Raw genomic sequence first — 25,013 nt, forward strand, 5'->3', positions numbered from 1 at the left:
ATTCTTGCATCTAGGGCTTTTGACTGTAGATACAGAAAGCACAGCAACTAAGACACAGACATTGGAAGTTTTAAAACACTATTTATTGCTAAGTCTAAAACACTCAAACACCACAGCCTAGTGATTGCCAAATCTAAATTAGAGTTTGTGGGGTTTTTAAAAGTTTCTCTTCAGGGGAACATTTCAGCTCTATGGAGAGGTGTGATACATAAGAAGATGGAGTATCTGGCTGGAGACCAATTTGCCTATGAGCCCAAACCAAGTGGACCCATATGGACAGCTTTTATAAAATCATAAACGGTAAAGCTGAAGAAAACTCTAGGCGCGGACTGCTTTATGGCATCAATAATTAAACCGGACTCACTGCACTCATGGGGTTATTGCAAATTCTGACTAAACCTAAAGAATTTTCCAATAATCTAATTATTCCCTTATTTATTCATGTTTATCCACAGTGATCTTTTGTTTCTCTGCTTTTAATTGAATGTTTAAAACTTTACAGCTCTTCAGAAACTTTGTTTAAAGGCTCATAGACAACTTACATGGACTTCTTTCATGAGAAAGGAAAGAAACATTAGTGTGACAGATATCAAAAGTCCCAGAGACAGAACAGGAACAGCAAAATGGAAGGCAAGAGTTAATGCACTTTTTTTCACTCTGGTAAAATAGATATAACATAAAATTTACCATTTTAGCCACTTCTAAGTATACAATTGCATTAAATAGATGCACAATATTGTATGAACATCACCACTAAATATTTCTAAAAGTTTTTTTTTTAACACTCTAAACAGAAACTTTGTATCCATTAAACACTATTCCCCATCTCTCCTTCCCCTCCTAACCTCTACTCTACTTTCTGTCTCTGAATTTGCCTATCCTAGGTCCCTCATAAGTGGAATCATACAACATTTGCCCTTTGGTGTCTGACATTTCATTGAGCATAATGTTTCCAAAGATCATTCATGCTGTAGCATGTAATACAATTTCATTCCCTTTAATGGCTGAACAATATTCTATCAGATACAACATTTTGTTCATCTGCTGATGGACCCTTGGGTTGTTTCCACTTTGTGGAAATTTTGTGAATTATGTGAATAATGCTGCTGTCCTCAGCGGTGTGCAAATATCTGTCTGAGTGTTTTCAACTCCTTGGGATATATAATTAGGAGAGGGATTATTGGAGCAGATCATAATTTTATGTTTGGTCTTTTGAAAAAACGGCTATGTTTTCTTCAGTAGGTGTACCATTTTACTTTCCACCACTTAGCATGAGAGTTCCAATTTCTCCACATGTTCACCAACAGTTGTTATTTTCTATTTTATTTGTTTATTTGTTTGTTAACAATAGCCATCCTGTTGGATATGAAGTGGCATTCAGTTCAGCTCAGTTCAGTCGCTCAGTCATGTCCGACACTTTGCAACCCCATGAACCGCAGCACACCAGGCCTCCCTGTCCATCACCAACTCCTGGAGTTTACTCAAACTTATGTCCATTGAGTAGGTGATGCCATCCAACCATCTCATCCTCTATTATCCCCTTCTCCTTCCTCCCTCAATCTTTCCCAGCATCAGGGTCTTTTCAAATGAATCAGCTCTTCGCATCAGGTGGCCCAAGTATTGGAGTTTCAGCTTCAACATCAGTCCTTCCAATGAACACCCAGGACTGATCTCCTTTAGGATGGACTGGTTGGATCTCCTTGCAGTCCAAGGGACTCTCAAGAGTCTTCTCCAACATCACAGTTTAAAAGCATCAATTCTTCAGTGCTCAGCTTTCTTTATAGTCCAACTCTCACATCCATACATGACCACTGGAAAAACCATAGCCTTGACAAGACGGACCCTTGTTGGCAAAGTAATGTCTCTGCTTTTTAATATGCTGTCTAGGTTGGTCATAACCCCTTCCAAGGAGTAAGTGTCTTTTAATTTCATGGCTGCAATCACCATCTGCAGTGATTTGGGAGCCCCCCAAAGTAAAGTCAGCCACTGTTTCCCCATCTATTTGCCATGAAGTGATGGGACCGGAAGCCATGATCTTAGTTTTCTGAATGTTGAGCTTTAAGCCAACTTTTTCACTCTCGTTTTTCACTTTCATCAAGAGGCCCTTTAGTTCTTCTTCACTTTCTGCCATAAGTGTGGTGTCATCTGCATATCTGAGGTTATTGATATTTCTCCCAGCAATCTTTTGATTCCAGCTTGTGCTTCATCCAGCCCAGCGTTTCTCATGATGTACTCTGCATATAAGTTAAATAAGCAGGGTGACAATATACAGGTTTGATTTACTTTTCTCTAATGCCTAATAATGTGGCGCATCTTTTCATCTGTTTTTTGATCATTTGTATTATCTTCTTCAGAGAAATGTGTATTGAAGTCCTTCATCCATTTTTTTTTTAACTGAGTTGTTTCTTTGTGGTTGAATTGTAGGAGTTCTTTATGTATTCGGGATATTAACCCTTTATCGGCCATATGATTTTCAAATATATTCTCCAATTCTTCAGGTTGTCTGTCACTTGATAGTACTTTTTGATGTATAAGTTTTTCATTTCAATGAAATCCATTTTATCTATTTTTTCTTCTGTTGCCTATGCCTTTGGTATCATAACCAAGAAATCAGCATCAAATTCAAAGTCATGAAGGTTTCCCCTATGTTTTCTTCTAAGAGTTTTATATTCTGTGGTCACACATTAATTTTGTGATCCATTTTGAGTTAATTTTATAAGGCATTAGGTAAGGGCCCAACTTAATGCTTTTGCATGTGGATATCCAGAATTTCTGTTGAAAAGATTGTCCTTTCTCTGTTGAATGGTCTTGGCATACTTGTCACCTGATCACATATGTAAGAGTTTATTTCTTGGCTCTCTATTCTATTGCATTGGTCTGTGTCTGTCCTTATGCCAGTACCACACTGTTTTGATAACTATAGTTTGGTAGTGAATTTTGATATTGGGAAGTGTGAATTCTCCAAATTTGTTCTTTTTAAGAATATTTTGGCTATTCAAAGTCACTTTAGGATGGGTTTTCTATTTCTGGGAAAAAAAAAATTGCCAGTAGGATTTTGATAGGGATGACGTTGAATCTGTAGATCACTTTGGGTAGTATTGTCATCTTAACAATATTGTCTTCCTGTCAATGAACACAGTATGTCTTTCCACTTATTTATGTTTTCTTTACTTTCTTTCAAAGCACTGTTTATTTAATTTGTCTTTTACAAACACTTAACATTTACTCTAAGCCAGGAATCACTCTAAGTGCTTTACAAACATTCATTTATTTAATCCTCATAACAACCTGATGAAGTACCATTCCACGTTATGCATAAAGAAACTGAAGTACAAAGAGGTCAAATAACTTGCCCAAGCTCTCAGAGCCAGTAAGTGGTAGAACTCTGACTTAAACCTGGCAGCCTGGCTCCAGGGTTCATGTTTCTAACTATGACAATCTATATCTTTTCTAGCACTCATTCATTCAACAAGCGCTTATACAACACCTTCCAAGTGATTTATCAAGAAGGTGCTCTCAGGAGAAATCCACTAAGGGAGTAAGAAAAGCAGGACAGGGAAGGGGAAGAAGTCAAACACAGATGTGATTTCCAATGAAGCCCCTGCCTCAGCCCAATCTTGTGAGTGCTGTGGAGCGTCCAAGGCAGGGGAGCTGGGCTTTCATATTGTTGCCTCAGTCACTTAGCTGCAGGTCACTCTGCTGAGGATGTAAACTTCAGACAATTCCAGCTCTCTACATGGCTGAGTGAAATAGCCCTAGTAGTTCAAGTTTGGTCCTCTGAAGAAAGTTACAAGTTCATGTTGGTAGGAGCAAAGTGTACAGGAGGATGGATACACAGAGGTAGTAAAGTGAATTCCAAGGGAATCTGGGTAGGGTACCAACAAAACCTTGGCCTTCAAAGAGTTTATATGTTGGTAGCAAAGCCAAGACATGCACCCTTTATACAGAATTGGCAGTGGTAAGTACTGTAAGAGGGCAAATAAATTGCTATGAAATTGGAGAGAACAGACTGTAAAACAACTGTTCTATGGGCATGCCCTGACTAAGGCAATCATAAAAGATCATTGAAGAGGTTGCATTTGACTGGAAATCTGGGAAGAGAATTACAAGAATTACAAGATTTGGGAAAATCCTACAAGATCAATCACACTATATGTGAAGCCACACAGAGATATGAAAGTACAGAGCACTTTTACAATCAGATAGTGCTCAGATATAATGTACTTTCAAATATAATGCATTCTCAAAACAATGTTAGAAATGCAAAATCTCTGGTCCTACCCCAGAAATATTTTATCAGACAGGGATGGGGGTCCATCAGTCTTTTCATTTAATGATCTTTTTATGTGGACCATTTTTTAAAATTTTTTTATTGAATTTGTTACAATATTGCTTCTGTTTTATGCTTTGTTTTTTGGCCATGAGGTATGTAGGATATTAGGACTAGGCCAGCTCCAGAGGCTCATGAATATCCATTCTACTTCAGAAAATGATAAGCTAATGGCTTATGCCAAAGGAGGAGGAGTATAGGTAGCACCACCAAAGTGGTGCTATCAGAGTCATCTATCAGATATCATTTAGGAGACCAGGTCATTCCTACAGACATGAGGAAGTGATTCATTTGAAGTGACCATAATTATGTAATATATAAAAATATGCTTTCTGAAAGAAGAGCACAGTCTAGAGCACCAATCTAGAGAAGACTCATATTAATTTTTCTAACTAAATAAAAATCTTTTGTGTTATCTGAATGTTATTTTCTAAGAGAATCGTTGCTCTTGGTGAATTCCTAGTTATTCCCTAACTCAAGGCCATACCAACAAATTCATATCTCCCTTTCTTTCTTTAAGGCACTAATACTCATTTTTGAAGAGGGTATAATATGACAAAAGTAAACTCAGAACACCACAACCTATTCTTTAAAGTAATGCATTACCCAAATGTATTACCCACTCAAGTCCAAATGTATTACCCACCCAATTACTTCCATAAACTATGTTGCCATTCTGAACATTGTTTGTCAATATTGTTTTGAACAAAATGCATTCCAGAAGTAAATTATCTCTGCTTGCCAACACAAACAGAGATCATTCATTCTTACTCCCAGAAAAGCCAGAACCATCTCAAACCCTGAATGTGTACAGAATGACAGACATGAGCTCAGGCAGGTACCAAGCTTGTAATCACAGCCACAGCTTCATATAAACAGAAATCAGTCTTTCCCAAGTCCTGTGATTAGGTCAGGAAATCTCAAATCCCTGAACTAATTGATTAATATGACAATGCGGTGATGGGGGATGGGAATGGTTCAGCATAATAAAGGCTGTACTTAAGCGAAATTTGCCCTTTTCCTTCCCGGCCTTTGGGGAAAGCATAATGGAAGACATTGCCCAGATAGTAGCCTCTGTGTTTGGGCAAAGTTCTAGGTTATCATTTATGAATCCTGCTTGGACTTTGATCTCAGTTATGCTGACAAAGAAAATGAGTGGAACAAGCCAGACAAACCCTTCAATGCCTGGTAATCGTGCCAGATGAACACAGGGTTGAACTGTTCCATCTGCCCTGGCAGGCCAGCACCAGGCCCTGCCATGTGATCAATCCAGTATAAGCCCAGGTGTGGGGACCAGGCTCCAGGCTCGCCTAGCACAGCCCTGGCTGTGAACCGATGTAAGCATCAGGGAACTTATGAGAAAGCATACAACCTGAACGTCAGTCAGGAAATGGTTACAAATTAGAAAAAGAGGAATTCAGGACAGAGGGGCCTCATGTGCCACAGTAATAAAAGCAACTTCCTCTCTTCCCTCATTTCAGAACCACACAGTAGAATTCTCTCCATATGAAATTCCTTACAAGTTACATGCTACACTAAACCACTGCCTGTCCCCTTGAATGGACTCACAGGATAGTCACACAGAAACAGATGTTACTGCTTTGCTCTCATGCTGTGAAGGGAAAGTGTCGCTGAGACATGGGGAAAAGCCAATCTATGACCTCTCCAGAACAATTCTCAAGCACCTCAAAGATGCCTTTGTCCTTTAGATAGTCTGTACTCTAAAAGTTTGATAAAGCTCTCCAAGAGCCTGAAGCTCAAGTTTAATGATTCCGATAAAGTATTTATCTGAGCTGAAAGTGGCCTCTCAGAGCTGGCAGACCAGGAGGTAACACTGACCTACGAAATAGCAGTCTTTCTATCACTCTCAAGCCAGCTAACCGAGCACCACCACAGTGCAGCATCTTCCTGGGCTGGCTCATAATTATTCTCTCTCTTATGTGTGTTCTCAAGATTATCTGTATGTACCTATATTATGGCACTCATCCTGTTCTATTGTAATCACCCATATTTATGTTTGTGTTTCCAAGTAGACCATTACCTCTTTTATTATTTTATGTATGTGTATATATATATATATATATATATTTTTTTTTTGGCCATGCCACATGGCATATAGGATCTTAGCTCCTGGACCAGGGATCAAACCCACACCTGCTGTAGCGGAAACATGGAATTTTCACCACTATTTTGCCAGGGAAATCCCTAGACTGTTATTTCTTGTGGATAGAAAGTATGTCTTCTACTGCCTCAAACCCACAGAACCTAGCACATACAGTATCCCATTCATGAATGTTCAGTGAATGAATGAATATACATCAGTCTGAATTGTCAGTATTTATTATGACCTAGCACAACATACATTTATTTCTCTTTCTGTCTGTTTTAGATTGTATCCTTCCTTGTGATTTAACTAAACCATTTTTTCCTATTTACAAAGCTTGTGAGAGAGAGCTTAAATATGTTTTAAAGTTATATGTGAGTATCGGTTACATATGTTTATAGAGGTGATAGGATTCCTGGTAGCATTCAGCCTGGAAGTCAATTCTTTCCCTCCCAAGAGAAGGGATATTTAGAGAAAAAATAAATAGGAAATTCAGCAGAAACTGTGGGGAATGGGAGAGCAAGAAAGTTGTAACCTATAAAAACAAAAGTGGCCCAAGCAGATAATCAGGAGGGGTCCCAGGAGTGTGTATCAACCAGAGAGCATACCCACTTGAAGGCAGAGGGCCTGAGACAGCAGAGTGAGGGCCTTCAGGCAACCAGTCACTGCAAAGACAAGGGACGCTGCAGCCTGAAAGAAGAGAGCAGGCTGCCACAGAAGGAAAAAAGCGCGCAAAGAGGCAATAAAAGGAAACAGGCCAAATGGGTAAAGGAGAAAGCAAGAGGCAGGGAAATGCTTCAGTGAGACATTCTAGGCAAATCAGGAGAACTCTAATCATGTAGTAAATAGGTCCTGAGGAAAAAAGGTGAAATGTATGAGAACCTGGCAAAATGTCTAGACATCTGACAGGATAGCAGAAGAGCCCATGAGGTTAACAGGGAAAGGGAAAAGAACTGTAACTCTAGTGGTAGTAGTTCTTTAACAGAGAGAACTTGCTGAGTGAAATGAAATTGGGGATCAAAGAGAAGTATGTTAGTATATATGGTTTTTTGTTTTTTTTTTTTGGTAATGTTCAAATAGTCACTTTAGCAAATTTAATGTTTTCTCCAGAGGGAAAGGTTACATGGTTCTCAGATGAATCTTTGTTGGTTGTAAGTCCCAAGATATTGTTATAACAAATGCCTCACTGTGAGGGCAACAATAGCCATCCTCCATTCAGGCAGGAAGAAATAGTTCTTGACTGGATCTGCCTCTGCTCCAGGCCTTCCTACCCAAGAGGAGGGGTGGAATGGAGCAGTTTGTTCCCCAAAGCAAATGCAACCTCATAAAAGACTAGTGATTGAAAAGAAGATGAAATCCAGGCTCTTACATATCAGGAAAACTTAGTATCACTAGCTACAACTAGATCCCCTGGCAGAGGGTATGGCAACCAACTCCAGCATTCTTGCCTGAAGAATCCCCATGGACAGAGAAGACTGGCAGGCTACAGGGTTGCATGAGTCAGACATGACTGAGTGACTAAGCACAGCACAGCTATACCTACAGTACAAACCCTCCCATCTTATAGAAAGAGATGCAATCAACATCAGAAGAGAAGATATAAGACGCTGATATCCCATAAAAGCACTGGATGACCCAAAGTCACAGACACAATCCAGGAGATTAGTTTAAATTCAATTTAAGTGTCTCTTCATCAGACAATAGAACCACTGTTATTAATAAATTTTTTTCCAGTTTTACTGAGAAATAATAGACATATATTACTGCATGATTAAGGTACACAACATGGTTTGATTTACGTCTATTGTGAAATGATTGCCACAATAGATTTAGTAAACATCCACTATCTCATATAGGTACAGTAAGAAGGAAAAATTCTTCCTCGTGACAAGAACTCTTAGGATATACTCTCTTCACAACTTTCTTATATATCATTAAGCAATGCTAACTATAGTCATCAGTTGTACATTACATTTCTAGTACTTATTTATCTTATAACTATAAGTTTGTACCTTTAACCAATGGTCCCTCCCTCCATGCTCTGCTTCTGGTAACTGCAAATCTGATCTCTTTTTAAGTGAGTTTGGTGTCATTGTTTTTTTCTAGGTTCCACATATATATGAGATCATATAGTATTTATCTCTGTCTGACTTACTTCACTTATCATAATGCCTTCAAGATCCATCCATGTCACAAATGGTAGGAGTTCCTTATTTCTATGACTGAGTAGCATTCAAAGTGAATAGATAGATAGAGAGATAAATAATCTGAACTTCTTTATCCATTTAACCATCAACGGACACTTAAGTCGTCTCCATGTCTTGACTATTGTAAATAATGCCTCTATGAACATGGGGGGTACGTATATCCATTTAAGTTTGTATTTTTGCTTCCTATGTATATATTCCCATAAGTGGAACTGCCACATTATATGGTGGTTCTATTTTTCATTTTTTAAGGAAACTCCATACTGTTTTTCATAGTGGCTATACCAATTTACAAATCTACCAACGGTGGACAAGGGTTCCTCTTTCTCCACATTCACATCAGCATTTGTTATCTCTTGTGTTTTTGAGGATGACCATTCTGACAGGTGTGAAGTCATATCTCATTGTGGTTTTAAGCTGCATTTCCCTAATGAGTAGTGATGTTGAGCATATTTTCATGTACCTGTTGGTCATTCATATGTATTCTCTGAAAAAATGTCTATTCAGGTCCTATTTAATTAGATTATTTTTTTCTATTGAGTTGCATGAGTTCTTTATTATGGATATTGTGCACTAAGTCACTTCAGTTGTGACTGACTCTTTGTGACTCTATGGACTAAAGACCATCAGGCTCCTCTGTCCACGGGATTTTCCCCTTACCAAATATGTGGTTGGCAAATATTTTTCCCATTCTGTAGGTTTTTCAAACTTATGATTATGGGTGGCCATCCTAAACGATTGTTTGTAAAGACTCTCAATTGTTCTCTCACCTCAAGTGTCTAGTTCTTGCAATCTAGCTTCTGTGACAAAGTCAGAGTAATTATCCTAAGAGATAAAACCAATTGTCCCATCCTCTACTTAAAACCCTCTCCTCATTCCCTGCCAATACCCAATAGAATGAATTCTGAGCTATTCAGGATGGCACAGAACATTTCTCAGAATCAGACTGCAAGCAACTTTTCCAGTTTTATCTTCTACCACTTTCTTCCTCCCTCATCCTTTTCTTTTTACACCAAGTAGACTCTTCAACATTCCAGGAATAAATAGGGATTTTCAGATATTCATACTGCTCCTTCATCCTATCCCCACAGTTATAATGCTGCAGAGTACATCATGAGAAACGCTGGGTTAGATGAAGCACAAGTTGGAATCAAGATTGCCGGGAGAAATATCAATAACCTCAGATATGCAGATGACACCACCATTGTGGCAGAAAGTGAAGAACTAAAGAACCTCTTGATGAAAGTGAAAGAGGAGGGTGAAAAAGTTGGCTTAAAGCTCAACATTCAGAAAACTAAGATCATGGCATCCGGTCCCATCACTTCTTGGCAAATAGATGGAAAACAGTGGAAACAGTGGCTGACTTTATTTTGGGGGGGCTCCAAAATCACTGCAGATGGTGATTGCAGCCATGAAATTAAAAGACACTTACTCCTTGGAAGGGGTTATGACCAACCTAGATAGCATATTAAAAAGCAGAGACATTACTTTGTCAACAAAGATCCATCTAGTCAAGGCTATGGTTTTTCCAGTGGTCATGTATGGATGTGAGAGTTGGACTATAAGGAAAGCTGAGTGCCAAAGAATTGATGCTTTTGAACTGTGGTGTTGGAGAAGACTCTTGAGAGTCCCTTGGACTGCAAGGAGATCCAACCAGTCCATCCTAAAGCAGATCAGTCCTGGGTGTTCATTGGAAGGACTGATGTTGAAGCTGAAACTCCAATACTTGGGCCACCTGATGCGAAGAGCTGATTCATTTGAAAAGACCCTGATGCTGGGAAAGATTGAGGGCAGGAGGAGAAGGGGACAACAGAGGATGAGTTGGTTGGATGGCATCACCAACTCAATGGACATAGGTTTGGGTGGACTCCAGGAGTTGGTGTTGGACAGGGAGGCCTGGCATGCTGCAGTTCATGGGGGTCATAAAGATTCGGACACAACTGAGCAACTGAACTGAACTGAAATCCTACACACACCACCAAAATCCTACCTTTCAAGGGTCTGCTTAAATGTCTTTTACTCAGTTTTCTTAGTCACAATAATTGTTCTTGCCTATATCTTTGAATTCTCTGACAGAGGATGAGATGGTAGGATGGCATCACCGACTCGATGGACATGAGTTTGAGCAAGCTCCAGGAGTTGGTGATGGATAGGGAAGCCTGGCATGCTGCAGTCCATGGGATTGCAAAGAGTCAGACATGACTGAGTGACTGAACTGAACTGATATCTTTGAATCACATTATGTTAATGTCTAATTACATCACCATAGGAAATTGACTTACTAGAAAGTTGTGTGTGTCTAAATTTCCAACTGGACTATAAACTCTTTAGGCAGAAATACACTGATGATAACCTTTACAGTTTTCTCCTAAATTACTTTCAGCCAGATGCTTGCATTTCTTTAACGCTTGCTCCACTTTCATACTCAATTTAAATTTAGCAATCATTCCAAGTCTTATTAGGCTGCATCCTTAGTTGTTGCAAAAAAGAGTTCTAGTTTTTAGAATGCAATATTTTCTTTCCACAATTCATTAATCAAGTCTACAGAAAGTCTAGAACAGGCCAGTATCTAGTAAAAGCCCAAACAATAGAGAGACAGGGAATATCATATTTACAAAAGGCAGAATTCATGGCATTAATTAAAAGGAACAATTTCCCCACAGAATGTCATACCAGGCCAAACAAAAGAGTGCCTCCCAAATTTTATATCTATCATATACGATCTGGATTGTAGCTATATGTTTACATGACAGAAATAGTGTCTCTTGTGTTTCATGACACTTTCTAACATAAACATTGCAATAATCTACACAAAGGAAGTGTTCAAAAACATGTGTCAACTGATAGAAAGATTGAGTACCTACTATTTAAATTGTTTTGAGATCATCAAATTTTCAAAGCTAATAGAAACTATACAAGATAATTTCTTTAGGTTTTAGATTATTGAACTGAAAGTAGTCAAACAACCCACAATAAATTTACTAATAACTCAAATCAACTACTATATATGTGTTTATACATATATACTCAAAAACATAAAATGTGATCCTTCCCCTCAAGTAGCTGACAGCTAACTCGGAGAATTAAAATTCATATATGTGAAAAAGAAAAGAATACAATACAACACAAAACTGAGATCACTAAATTACATTTGTTTTAGAAAGGTGCAGAAATCATAACTAGGATTAGAAGATGAAAATAAGGCAAAATAGTTTAGAGTTAATGTGATAGAGAAAATAAAAATTCACCTGTAAGAGTTTCTTTCCAAAAGAATTACTACCCATGTGTGCAAAGCTGCATGTTCAAAGCTTTATCTCAGCATAAGATGGAAATAATCTTGATATCCAGGACTGAATTAGCTAACAAATTATCAGACATCCACAAAACATATAGAACGAACCCTTAAGCAGCTCAGGGTTGGGCTGCTATCCACACATAGAGTGAACTCCACATATAATAACATTTCAATTGGCCCTCCATTCTTGGGGTTCCACATCCACAGGTTCAACCAACTATGGATTGTGTAATACCACAGCACATATTTTTTATAAAAAATTTACACATGTTGACTTGTGTAGTTCAAACCTGTTATTCAAGAGTCAACTGTATTATGAAATGATTTTAAATAATCCTTTCATAGGTATATGTATATGTGAATAGAAAATAACAATATATCAGAATGAGCATTATGTATAATATTTTGTAAAACTAATTATATACATCAAAAGCCTAAAACACTATAAAAGAAGTTTCCTCTGATCCCTGAGCTAAGGAAAATATTTATTTCCTCCTTTTATTTATCTTTATTATCTGCATTTTTATGGTAAACATGTATTTCTTTTATAATAAGAAAAACAAACACTGTTGGGGTTTCCTAGTACCTTGGAGCAATCTGGCATTCAAAGTCAGCATTCCCTCCTCTTTCTGTGTCCAAGAGAAGATCTAGTAAGATTAAGCCCATGAAAGAGTTTTGAAATGAATAAAGTGCTCTACTAAAAAGAAAAAAAAAAGAAGATATAACTTTTTAACTTCTTAAGGAAGGTATTTTAGTTTACCTTATGTATTGATGTGATTGGACCACGTGGTGCCCAAATATTTGTTCAAACATTAATCTGAGCATGTCTATGAGGAGGTTTTTGGATGATACTAACATTTGAATCCAAAGAGTGAACAAAACAGATTGCTCTCCAAAATGTGGGTGAGCCTCATCCAATCAGCTGAGACCTGAATAAAACAAAAAGGATAAGTAGGTGGGAAATTCTTCTGCCTGATGGTCTGAGCTGAGACACTGGTCTTCTCTTGCCCTCAGACTATACTTACACTATTGTCTCTCCTGATTCTCAGTCCTTCAGACCCAGGCTGGAACTACATGATTGGCTTTCTTTGATCTCCAGCTGGCCAACTGCAGCTCTTGGGATGCCTTAGCCTCCATAATCATGTGAACCAATTTCTTATTTTATTAATGCATTTATTTATATCTATTTATCTATCTTCTACCATTTCTGTTTTTCTGGAGAATCCTGAATATTGCAGAGAAGGAATCCTTAATCCTAAAATATCTTTAAAGAAGTTAATCTTATAATTGTGTGCAAGATGGACTAGAGTTGGGGAAGTCCAAAGGCTAAGAATTCAGCTGAAAAGATGCTGCAGAAAGTGGGCAAAAATGATGAGAGGATGAAAGATGGCTAGGGATGAAGCCAATGGAAAAGGGAAGCTTCTGGTGCTCAGAGAATCAATAAGACCGAGTTCTAATTCTAGCTGGGCCCTAGAGTAAGTCAATCACTTCCCCTCTCTAAGCCTCTGAATCTTCATGTATAAAATGATTTATTTAGACCAGAAATCCTCCAGGGTCCTTTTCTGTTCTATAAATCTAAGTTTCTATTATAATAGGAAACAATATTTAGATGCTTTTATTCAAACCATGAATACACTGGCTTAACTTTGTTCTTATACTATCTGAATATTCCATTGGTGCTCAATAAATAATACATTAAGCAAGCTTTTTTGGACATCATGGTTTAACTCAAAGGCCTAGAAATGCCCTGCCTTTTGGCAAAGTCTCTGCAATATCAATTACTTTATTAACTTTGCAAACATATAATGGAAAAATAGGCACATTACTTTGAAATAGGCCTGTTTTAATCCAATCCTCTTTCTTAATCACGGAAAAAGCCAATTCATAAGAATAAAACATTCCATATCTGATAATTTATTTATAATGAAACATTAAGTCACTTCAGGACTTGATGAAATTTAAAGTTATTGTGCAAGGGTTCAGTGAACTTTCAGCAGATCAGACAGCGATACCAGTTTGATATATACGCATTCCCTTCCCACAGGTCTACTAGACTTAACGGTCTTCCAGATCTGAGTCTAAGTTAGTCTAGGAAGAAAAAAACCTTACCTTTATTCCAAACAGAAATCTCACATCAAAGCTGAGAAGCATTAACTCCCTCAGATGTTCAAATTCATGTGATCTACATTATATATGAATGTGGATCTCTATTATAGATCTTCATGGTTATTACATATGATGGTTATTATTATATATAAATGTGAATCTCTTTTATAGATCCTCATGGTTAAGCCCATCTGATCAAATTCAACCATCTTACAAACAAATCACAAGGCCACAGAAGATGTAATAAACACACAGAGAGTGCACTGCCTCACCCACATTCACCAACACCATCTTCCTGAGAATAATATAGTTCTCTGGGTATTTCCTGAGTCAGAAGTTTAAATGCACACACCCATGATTCTTCAGTGACTAGCATATTACTTAGTTACTCTGTCTGCCTGGAAAAATCAACAGAAAAAAAAAGAAAGAAGAAAAAAGGACAGCACACTAAATCTCTTTTCATCCTGTTGTCTGATCTCTTAGAACCTGGACACATGTACCATCTCTTACTTTCATAAAATCCTTTTCCTTCCTTTGCCTTGGGCTCTTTTTTTTTTCAACTCAACCTGGATCTAACAGCATTTAATGTCCTGAAGCTTTCAGGTAAGGCCATATTTTACATCATATTTTATTTCTGGTCTTGGCAGTAAATGTGGAATTAGCTATTAAGTCCGGATTTCTCATCTAGTCAACTCCAGGAAAAAGTACAATAGAGAAAGGAGGAAAGAGCCAGAGACCCTGACCAACAGGAACTATATTAAACCAGAAGAAAGGTTTTCCACTTGTGATCCAATAGAAAAGAAAAAAGAAAGGCTCAACATTTCCATCATCGAATGAGGATTTCTTCCATTGGAGGGGCTCTGTGGTGAACCTTTCCCTGACTTTTCTCCAGGAATACTGAATATGTCATGACTCCTTTCAACTCTGCCTCCTCATTCCATGCTATTAATTGAGGTTTGTGAGCTCTAACCTATTATTTCTAAAGAGGGAAAAAAAGAAGGATTTCTTCCAAAACTATCTAGTTCTCCATCCCCACCTGCCTTCATTTATAAAACAAGCCATCTAAATCTCTCAGGCTATTTTTCCACCGGCTTGTTTATAATGTGGTAATGATTATGTTAATTCCAGCTGGGACTACATCGCTGTGGACCTGCCGTGTGAGTCTGTGAAGTGGGGCAGGGCTTTATAAGCACATGAGGAGCAACAATTCCATAAAATTATAGTACATATGTAGGCCTCTCTCCATATTTACTAGTTTGTTATAAGCTCCTTCTCAAATGGGAAATAGACCATGTTTCCTTTGCAGAGGGACAGTTATTGAATAACGAAGACCATGTGTTCTGCTACATCTTATTTGTCTGAGCACTCTGCAGCAATTTTCTAAACCAAATTAATAACAGTATACTAAACTTATTTCCCCAGTGAAAACTTCTGGCTACTAACAGTGTCAGTATATGCACCTCACTGTCCCCAAGAGCACAGGTAATCATTCTGTGACCAAGTCCATGATGCATTTAAGCGATGCATGCTGCTTTCATGGTATGTGAGGGGAAACGACACCCTCTAATGAAAAGATACTGTTTATACAAGGAATAGAGTATTACATCACTTTCCCTACAAAGAGAAGAGAATGTGAAATTTCACAAAAGACAGATAGCTATTTAATGCATAACTTGTCACCACAGTCAGCCTCAGCATAATAAAATGCACATGGAAAAATCCCTCGCAGGAAGCCCCTTGCATAGCAGATTCTTGCTTCATCTGGGTTCAAGGGTGTGTATGTCTCTGAAGAAAATGATATCTCTCCTTTGCTCACTCACACACACGCACACACGCACACACACACACACACACACATACACTTGCTGCCCAATAGCATTTCGGAGATGTCTGCTGGATGCTGAGGACACAGAGGCAAGAGGCTGGTAGTGAGCCTCCTCTGTGATTAGACAAAAAGCAACTATCTCCTTCCTGCAGATCAAGGAAACGCACATCCACATGACAGCTAAACACTGGAGACCCCAGTGTATGTAAGAACTGCTCTCTTTATTTTTACCCCTGAGAGCCAAGTAAATCGCAAGCAAACACAATGTAATTCTGGTAGCAAACCAATTACAAAAGGGATTTACATTTTTTTTTTTACTACTTTATTCCAAATGACACTACTTCCTTACCCAGTATGATTTTTGCCACATCAGTGTAAGGGCATTTTTCTGCACCCATCAGTTCAGCTCAGTTGAGTAGCTCAGTCGTGTCCGACTCTTTGCGACCCCATGAATCGCAGCACGCCAGGCCTCTCTGTCTATCACAAACTCCCGGAGTTTACTCAAACTCATGTCCATCGAGTTGGTGATGCCATCCAGCCATCTCATCCTCTGTCGTCCCCTTCTCTTCCTGCCCCCAAGCCCTCCCAGCATCAGGGTCTTTTCCAACGAATCAACTCTTTGCATGAGGTGTCCAAAGTACTGGAGTTTCTGCTTCAGCATCAGTCCTTCCAATGAACACCCAGGACTGATCTCCTTTAGGATGGACTGGTTGGACCTCCTTGCAGTCCAAAGGATTCTCAAGAGTCTTCTCCAACACCATAGTTCAAAAGCATCAATGTTTTGGTGCTCAGCTTTCTTCACCATCCAACTCTCACATCCATACATGACAACTGGAAAAACTATAGCCTTGACCAGATGGACCTTTGTTGGCAGAGTAATGTCTCTGCTTTTTAATATGCTATCCAGGTTGGTCATAACTTTCCTTCCAAGGAGTAAGCGTCTTTTAATTTCATGGCTGCAGTCTGCACCCATACTTGGAAGCAAATAGAATCCTGTTGTCTCGACAAAACTTTCAATGAATGTTGCCAGTGATGGAGGTTTTGTAACATCCTCACATTTCAGATAGAGTACTTTTGGTCCTAACTCAATATATAGGCATATATGCTTATTATTACAATTCACTCTATAAAATCCCGATTGGGGGGGATTTTAGTTCCATTTAGACATCACAACTCAAACATTCTATTCATTCCACAGCATGTTCTCTCTTTCCAACTAAAAATTCTTTATGCTTTTCTGATGTAAACTTAAAACATTAATTATAATTCACACATGAGAAATCTTTCTAACAGAATCAGAAATAGTAAGAGTTAATGGTTTAGTCCAGCAGATAAACTTTTGTAGGTTTCCATCTGAAAGTCATAACATAACCTTTTATTCTGTGTGTCATTGGTACAGAAGGTTTTTCAAGGCAGAGTTCTTCAAACTGCAAGATGTTAAACAGATGTACTGTAGAGTCTTCCAGGTCTAAACTATGAAGAGTCTGTTTTTAGTCTGTGTGTTGAGTCCTTCATTTATTTTATTCCTTTATCAAGATCTTCATGTTTGGGTATTTCTTCTGTTAAAATTATGTTGCTGTTACAGTTTCTTAAGCTGCAAATTTGTTTAGAACCAGATTTTAAACCATACTCTTTTTGAACTAAATAAGAAATATTCATTTAAATTTTTCCATTTAAAGGCATGTGTTAGCAGGAAAAAATCTCTGCTTCTTATAGCAGGTGCTGGAAGCCCAATCCCAGATGTCGTGATGTGTAAATAGCCACTGAAGAATTTGAGAAATGGGTAGAGATGCAAGAAAGTGGAAGGCATAAATAAAAAACAGACATTTTTTTGAAACTTCAGGTCATATGGCCCATCACTGAAAGCCCTTTCTAAACATTTCAACTTTTGTTTTCCATTGGTGGGCTTCTATACTTAATGGTTTCTCATGTTGCAAATATTACTTTCCAAAGTGTGGGAACAGGCATAGTCATGGGCCTGGCTATTCATTTCCAAGGAACCAAATTCTATCTCCATATTGACCAGAATGAGATGTGCTACATTGCAGTTCAATAAGCTAAGGCACAGAACCCTATCTTATAGATGTGGCCATTTCTCCGATCTTAAACCACATTGAAGTTTGGAGTTTAACAGTATCAAGGCAGCATGATAAATGGGGTTCTCTGTAGCTTAAACCTCAGTCTTTGTAGTTGAAAGGCCAGTTTTGCCCCCTTTTGTTCTTACCCATTTGTTATTTGAAGGGATTTCAGAATGTATAGCTCTAACAGGGTTAAAAGGGTGCTTATAAATGTTTTCTCCTTATTTAGTTTGATGTTGGCAGGGCCCCTCCATCATTTCAATGAGAGACACATGAGCAGAAAGGCCTTTAGAATATAGGCAGGGCTTTATAATATGGGCAGCTTCCTTCTCGAATATCCTTTTGCTATCAAACTAATCAGTAGTAAGGGATAATTAAAGCCATACATAACACAGGGCCGAGTTTTGACTACTTTAACCACTTCACTACCCAACCCCTCTGCATATACACTGACAGAAAAATACAGAGCATGGCCTTGAAAAGGAATCTAGCATGGAGGTTAAGAGCACAGACTTTGGAGTCAAATATACCTGGCTTTTCATCATGACCAGCACTTAGTGGATGTGTGGCTAGAAATTTACTTAACTCTTTAGGTCACGGTTTCCTGTCTGTAAAGAGGATGATGATAATGATGGTTATGAGTAGATTATAGGTGTGATAGAATTATTGTGAGGATTAATAGGAAAGGTACATAAATAACTCAGCCAACTGCCTGACACTTAGTACTAAATGTTAGCTATTATTGTATTGCAGCATATACCATATATTCCAACTAAAGTGGACACCTCTTTCCTCACTGAACCATTACCCCTGCCGCTGTATTACCAAGCACTTGCAGATCCTGATCCTTTTCTTTGGAAGGCCCTCTTCATATATCTCTGTATGTACTACCAATACCAGCATCTCATCCTTTGTATTCTCTGTCCAAATTTACCCAACCTTGAGACACAGATCAAATGCCACTTCCTCATGAAATATTTCCTGAACTCTTCAAGTTGTGAACTTTTACTTCCCTGAATCCTCATGGTTTTTGTCTTTCCTACTGTAGAGAGTGGAACACTCTACTCGTTTACTCTCACAGATTAACACCATGGTTCGTGGACAGTCCTTGTGTTATATTTATTTTTGCTTTTATTCCCAATCCTCATTCCTAGACTCCTCTCATAGGAAAACTTTCTAATATACATTTGTATCCTTTTATTCATAACTATTCTTGGAAAATATGTATTATTTTTATGCACACACACTAATTTACTTAAATGAACACTGCGATAGATGTCAGTCTGCTGCTTTTATTTCTCCATGCTCTTTTGTGATCCTTCTGTGCATTGCTTACATTTTACCTAAAGTTTTGGTTTGGTTTTCTTGGCTGCATCAGGTCTCAGTGGTGACATGTTGGATCTTTCATCATGGCCCACAGGCTCTTCCTTGAGGCACACAGGGATCTTAGTTCCCTGACAAGGAATTAAATCCACATCCCCTGCATTGGAAGGTGGATTCTTAACCATGGGACCACCACGGAAGTCCCTTACCTGCACTTTTAACATTGAACTCCTGGCCACCAGAAATGAATATCTTCATACATTCCCCCTCATGGACCTGTCTGGGAATTTTTCTTGGGATATATGCCAAAGAGCAGAATCGCACGATCACAGGAATAAGGAAGCCTATCGACCAAGCAATGGCAAATCATTCCCCAAAAGGTCTTCACTGGCAGGAATCTCAACAGAGGTGCATGTTGGCCTCTATATTCCACATCTGTGTCAACACATGGCTCTATCCAGCCAAGTCTTGCTACTTTATTCAGTGTAAACTGGTATCTCATCATTGTTTTCACTTGCATCTCTCTACTTACTAATGCATTGACTCTTCATGGTTCTGTTTTTTTTGGGCCTTTAGCTTATACAGCCTGGAAATCTTTCATCTGAAATGCTTCTCTTTTCTCTTCACCCTCTGCAGGATTACAAATTACTTTAAGGTAGAGGCATATTTATTTTTCTCATTTTTTCACTCACTACAAAGCCTACTATAGTACCCGAAGAAAGACATAAAATATTAATATATACACCAAAATAAACTAAAAGCATGAGAGTATGTGTGAACACTGACAGAGAAAAATGAGTGCTTTGAAATCTAAAATAAGTGAGATAAGGTTCATCCTCTGATTTCTAAAACTACGATTTCCCTCAGCCAGCTGAACTAAAAATGACAGCACCCATTCACTACCTCAGACTCCACACTGACGGTTCGAAGTTGCTAATGTGCTGATTCTAAAGTACAGATTTCACTGTGACATCTACAAATAGTCCCCCTTGATCAGATGCGCAAGTGATTTTCTTCACTACTCACTTTAAGGACCTAATGGGCATTATGCTGGCAGCTTCATCTTGGGAAACCCTAAAGCCCTGCTCTTACATACAGATACAAAAACTGGTAAAGGAAATTCTACTTCTTGCCAACATTAATTTTCCCTAGAGGGTAGGTGGGTATTTACCTAGTAGCCTATGCAGATAGCTATACTTTCTGTAACTTTCCTGATAAAGGCAGAGCAACAGTGGTCTCACACTTAATTATGTGTGAGAACATCATGAACACTTGCTTGATTAATATCATGAAAGTTGCCAACTCACACAGTATGATGATCAAGAACAAGGTCTTTGGAGTCAAACTGACATGGTTAGAATTCTGACTCTCTCACATACCAGCTCTGTTACTTTTTATTTCTTCTGCCATCAGTTTTTGCATTTGCAAAATATGAACAATGAGACTGGCTTATAGGCCTATTGTATCACTAATAACCAAATGAAACAATGGTATAGTACTTGATAAATGGTAGCAATTTTATTATGCCTGTCCTTTCCCCAACCTATTCCACATTATCAAGGTGAAACAATAGATGGAAGTATGCTACTAACATGTGAATTAAGTCTTAGAAAGAAATGATATATGATTAAGTGAGAGGTTTTCCTTGAAAAATTGAATTTTATTTGCTATAGTGGGGAAAATACGTTATTTTAAGAAAGTAAGATTTGGTTTTATTTTGAGTTCCAGCTATACCACTTCAATGCAGTGTGAGCTTAAGCAAGTACCTTGGCCTCAAACCAATATGCAGACTGCTGTCAATAGGGATAATACTATGTAATCCTCAGACACACTGTAAAAATGTGACATGATAATAAATGGGAGAGTACTTTGGAACCTGCAAAATAGCATGCATAAAATATGTTCAATATTACTGGTTTCCAAAGTCTGACAGCACCTTAGTTATTACTGGCATTTAGTTGGTGCTCAAAACAATAATCTACTCCATGATTCAAAGTGTCAGAAGCATTTTTCTAGGGATTAAGTAATGTTGGTAAAAATTTTTACTTCACTTTATATGCCCAACTTTCATTTAGTATTTTGGAAATCAGAAGATTCTATACAACATTTGAGACAAAATGAAAGAAAACACCATTTCCCTAACTCTAGAAGCATTAACAAGAGAAACATGTCTCTTTAGTAGGAGAATTTTGCTTCTCTAGAACAATTGTTTATTTTAATCTTAGGAAAATCCTAATACTTATATAAGCAATGTAGTTTCCTTCTTTTTGCTGCCTGCTAGAAATCTTGGAATGAAACTGGAGGTCACTTCTGAACGTGCTAGACTACACAGCATTTTATACTTTGTGTTCTTACCTCTTCTCAGACGTATTTTACTATTCTAACACATATTCTTCTTTGCCCAGATTGTCCAACTTGCTGTTTTATCTTCTTGAGTGAGGAAGTTGAAAATAAATAAACAGAATAATCTCAATGCCTAGGGAGAAGTCAGTCTGAACTTCACTTTAGAGCCTTCTAAAGGAGAGCCATCTTTTATCTGTGTGTCTTGCTCCTGTCCTTGGACAGCACCAAAGCATCTCAATCAATCTCTCTCCGTCTGCATACCCACTATACAGAGACAGGGCTCTTAGGTATTTAGTCTTTGCCCAAGAAAATGTCCCTGGTGAAATCTGAATGCTTACTTCTTATCATTCCTTTGTGTCATCAGCACCCAGATTTAATCTTTGCTTTGGTTTTTGTTGAGAAGTATTTCTTGAAAACATTACCCAGCTTATTAGCTTTTGTATTCTTTAAAATTCTGAACTAAAGCCAAACATACCTTGCCTACATGTGGTGCTTATATAACAATGGTTCTTATTCTATTTTACAGAGCATCAAACTCTGACTAGAAACTTAAAGGGCAGAATGCCCTGCTGTTAAAAGGGGGGGAAAAAAAGAAACAAGCAAACAAAAAAACTTGATGACCATAACTGTAACCTTATCTGGTTATTTTAAGAGGGTGGAAAGAGAATATTTTGATGATGAAAATTGAGTCATAAGCCTTCATTTTCTATAGTAGGCTATGCACAAACTTTAAACTTTTTATATTGTTTTATATCTTTCATACCAGATCATTTATCTGGTAATCAGTAATAACCCTAATACTCTCATCCTTCAAACTGTTTTCAAACATAGTTTCAAAATCCAAGCATTAAAAATTAATACTAAATGGATGAATATGTTCATTACCTTGACTGTGGTGATGGTTTCCTATGTCAAAAATGTCAATGCTTAATGATGCAAAAATAATAATAGTTATCACTGCCATTAATCATAGTAATAAATTTGAACCACCAAAATATGACATGATGTGCTTCACCATGGAGGTATTTTCTTACTTGACTTAATATAAGGGCAACATCAATAATAAAATTAAATTGACTGCCTACAGATGAATGCCACTAAGGTTGTAAAGTTAAATAAAGGAAACAATATGTTTTGTAGGTATTCTCAGTCATTAGTCTAACAACAGAAAAAAAGAAATTCAAATATATGCAATAGGCCACATTAAATGACTCATAATGATTAGTCCCATAAAATATGTAAATTATTTTCTAAACTTCCCCGAATAGGAATTTCCTTGCTCATAATGGAGTTAGTCTAAGATTACCTTTATGCTACTGTGTTTTGACTTTTTAAAAAGTCCCTTTAAGAATACTAAATTTGCACTACCTAATAGTTTCCTATTTATATTAAACATTATTATAAAAAGTGTTTAATGGTTCTATGGATTGTACTAAATTCAAAATCTTCAAAATCTCTGTTAAGAGGCCAGTACATTTGAATGTTAAGGAGAACCCATAATGAAGAATTTATAATGCTTTATCTGTTCACAGCTGTATAACCACAAAAATTACTTCTCAAACACATAAATTTAGGCTACATCCACATCTAAGATATAATGTACATTTGTTTTCTATTGTTTACTCAGTCTAAACACTAGAGTTGCTCATGGTGTGTATTCAAAATTATAATGAAATAACTGGTGACTACTTGGTTTAATAAAGGTAAAGCTTTCATAATTAAGCTATTAATTAAAGCCTTAAAAGTACTCAGCTGATAAGCATTATAGACTTTATAGTTTTATCCCAAATTTTAATAAAAATATAAAGAATAGGATGTTTTGTTTTATAATGATAAGGCAAATATTTCTCATCATATTCAGTGGCCAGATTTGATAGGGAATGTGGCTTTCCTGCACCTGGGGCTCAGGAGTCTGCCACATTACCTTGGCAAAAGAAAATTTTTATTCTCAAAGGGAATACAGGCATATAGGGAGTGTGATAACAAACTGCTGGAGTAAAGAGGTTCCTTCCTCAGACTTCCCCGGTGGTCCAGCGGTTAAGACTTCACCTCCCACTGCAGGGGGTGTGGGTTCAATCCCTGGTGGGGGAACTAAGATCCCACATGCCACAGGGTGAGGCTGAAAATTTAAAAATTTAAAAGGAGGCTCCTTTCTCAAAAATGTAGTAAAACTAAGACCCTGATGACATTATTTGAACCCCTTAAGGCAGCCATTCTTGAAACCAGGAGTGACTCCCACATATTAGCAATGGTATGAATCTATAGCTTCATTTGTTTTTGTTTGTCTTTACTTTAAATTGGGTTTTGGTCACTAACAACTGAAAAAGTATGAATGCTTTTTTTCTTTTAAAGATTTTGTGGTTTATTTTATATTTTTCTGTCAGATATCATTTAATGAATAACTTACCTTTTTAGAATCTTCTGACTTTAATTTACTTGAAAACTGTATCATCTTAAATGCATAAAGTAAAGCTTGTTCAGTTGCTAAGTCAGGTCTGACTCTTTGTGACCCCAAGAACGGCAGCATGCCAGGCTTTCCTGTCCTTCACTATCTCCCGGAGTTTGCTCAAACTCATGGCCATTGTGTTGATGATAGTAAAGCTAACTAGCTACATAAAAGGGTCTAAGAAACTCTCCTTTAAGAAAAATTATCAGCTTCTCTCTTCTCCCCAGGCTGAGAAAAACGTCTCTACTCTCAGCTCCCAGAGCAGCAGCCACATGGTAACTAGTAATTTGTGTGCTCAGTGACTAAGTCATGCCAACTCTGTGACCCCATGGACTACAGCCCACCAGGCTCCCCTGTCCATGGGATTTTCCAGGCAAGAATACTGATGTGGGCTGCCATTTCCTTCTCCAGGGGATCTTTCTGGCCCAGGGGACCAGGACCAGGTCTTTCACATCTGTATCCCCAGAGCCTAACCAAATACTTAACATGTAGCATGCCTTCAGGAAATGCTTATTAAAGTAATGGATCTCAGGGTCACACAGCTAACTACTTGCCTGGCCTTAGTTGGTGAGCTCACATCCAATCCTAAGAGTAGTCATTCCAAAACTTCCCATCCTCACATCCCTCATGATTGCCTTGCTTCTAAGCTGATCACTCACAAATAATTTTGCCTACTACTTAATTGAGAAAACGAACAAAGCAGGAATTCCCTCTACTTTCTGTCCCTTCACCTTTAATCCACCATGCTCCTCTCCCGCTTCTTCCTGGCAGTCTCAGAGCATGAGGTACCCTTTCTTACAGGTTTCTCCCATTTCTGTCATGTTCAAGCTCTTACTCAATTTGTTAGACTCCTTTTTCTAGACTATGAAACCTCTTCTTCTTCATAGTCAGTACCTTCTCTGAAATGTGCAAGTCTCCCCATCGTTAGTCCAACATCCCCCTTTAATTATCCCATT

At 37.9% G+C, this 25,013-nt stretch overlaps 1 protein-coding gene across 2 annotated transcripts in view; it reads right to left on the bottom strand.

Moving 5' to 3' along the window:
* Positions 1 to 25,013, bottom strand: part of SUGCT (succinyl-CoA:glutarate-CoA transferase) — a 734,496-nt gene that overhangs the window by 339,007 nt on the left and 370,476 nt on the right. The window lies entirely within an intron of this gene.

This window comes from Cervus elaphus, chromosome 18 (genome assembly GCF_910594005.1).
Source record: "Cervus elaphus chromosome 18, mCerEla1.1, whole genome shotgun sequence".
NCBI classification, from domain to species: domain Eukaryota; kingdom Metazoa; phylum Chordata; class Mammalia; order Artiodactyla; family Cervidae; genus Cervus; species Cervus elaphus.